Consider the following 1,933-nt stretch of genomic DNA (forward strand, 5'->3'; position numbering starts at 1 on the left):
ATCTCCTTTCCTCTCCTCTCTCCCCACTGTTTTTTTCCTTTATTATTTAAACATGTTCCAATCTCTCCATTTGGCGGAAAAAAACAAAAACAAAAAAACCCAGCGCTCCACCCTCCTTCCATCTACTGCTTCCCTCTCTTGCTTCAGAATTTTGATAAAAAGTTTTAGTGAAAGATTGATACCATTCTCTTATAATGCTTTAAACCAATTAGATTATTAGAAATCCTTCTCAGTAATTGCAACAATAAACATTAAGCAGATAGGAATTATCTCAATGATTAGACTAATTTCTTTTATAAGGATCAGCACAAAGCTGGTTCCTTTGAGGCAGAGGTTAAAGATGTCCCAAATGTCCAACTTTTCCCATTGCTGAACGACTCCATCATCTGTGACATCGACTACTCCCTTTCCCCTCAGTACTCTCCCTCCTGTCTTTGAGTGTCCTGATTTGCTGCAATGTCTTACAGAACTCATGAACCATATAAAAGAAATGGCTCATGTGGTTGTGGAGGCTGGCAACTCCCAAAATAGTGGGCCAGGCATAGGCTCCCTGCCCCCAGTTTCTGCCCAGAGGCACACAGCTTTCTTGCTCTGTGGGCTGGGAAGCCCACTGCACTGTCTCCCAAGGGTCTCTCCTGCTGGTCTCTCCTTCCTTGGTGGTGGTGGATTCTTCTCTTTCCCGCTTCTGGGTGCCTCGTTTCAAGCCCAGCAGGATGGTAAAACTGACCAGTCCCCTTGGTGGGCCACAATTACCCTATTACACAGTCCCGCCCAATCACCTGGGTGGTGGTTACAAGACCATGGTTAGAAAGACCACACAAAAAGCAATCCATTACACCGCAATATCTAAATGCATTTTAAAAGTTCTTAATAATTAAGAGAATATATATAAAATTTCTGTGTGGGGCAATAAATATTACAAAAATGCCAGTCTTGGTTATTTCATAGTTGTAATGCAGTAACAACCCAAAACCAAATAGAAATATTCTTAAAAGTACTCATAATAATAGGGTTTTAGTGCAGTATCAGTCCACATTCAGATAGATTTTTTCTTCATAAAAGTATAAAAGAATATGAAAGAAAGTGCTAATAAATAAGAATAAAGCAGAACTCTCCTTCAAAAATTAAAACATAATAGGCATATTATTAAAACAGCAATCAAGTATGTAATGGTGGCATAAGAATAGACAGATTAATAAATAATAGCCACAAAAACAGCCTTCTTATTGTATATGAGAATTTAATATGACGTGGAGGGATAGTGTGGAAAATTGTTCTTTGAAATAGAAACTTTAGGGGGAAATTAAACTAGCCTTTACATCACACCATATGTCACAGTGAATTTCAGAGTTGAAAATAAAGCCTGCAAAACAAAATACTGGAAAATTAAAAATGTATCTCAAAACTCAGGAGAAAATCTAAAGGTGGATAGATTTTATAAAATAAAATGTGATTTTTTTTAAAGGAGAAATACAGATGAAGAAGAATATTTGCAGCAGATTTGACAGTAATGAATGACTGTCATAATGAATAACTCATAGTAGGAAATTGGTAAGGTGTGAGGAGGGGATTGGGGAGTTCTAATTTAGATTTTGAAGAGTAAATAGTGTTTGGCAGTCCAGAGCCATGAGGCATTCATTTATTAAAAAGTACAGGTAGTGCTTGACTTACAACATATTCAAGTTACGATGAACCTCACTTACAACTGTCTTGTTTTCTTGTTTTTTTTTGCGTACATCTTAGTAATATGTAGTACATACAGTGTTGCAGGGCATAATTTGCTGATGTTATCATTCTCAGATGTTTACTCACAGATGTTTATATGTAATGTTTCCAACACCCAAACAGATGAAGATCAGATTTATAAAGATAATAAAATGCAATAATAATGAAGACTAAAAAAAGCATTTGACTTAGGTCAGAACCGACTTAC

At 36.5% G+C, this 1,933-nt stretch overlaps 1 protein-coding gene across 2 annotated transcripts in view; it reads left to right on the plus strand.

Moving 5' to 3' along the window:
- The window catches only part of MED30 (mediator complex subunit 30), a 13,394-nt gene that overhangs the window by 4,160 nt on the left and 7,301 nt on the right, over positions 1-1,933 (plus strand). The gene's annotated exons all lie outside the window — the stretch shown is intronic.

Source organism: Trichechus manatus, unplaced genomic scaffold, assembly GCF_000243295.1.
Source record: "Trichechus manatus latirostris isolate Lorelei unplaced genomic scaffold, TriManLat1.0 scaffold00022, whole genome shotgun sequence".
Classification (NCBI taxonomy): domain Eukaryota; kingdom Metazoa; phylum Chordata; class Mammalia; order Sirenia; family Trichechidae; genus Trichechus; species Trichechus manatus.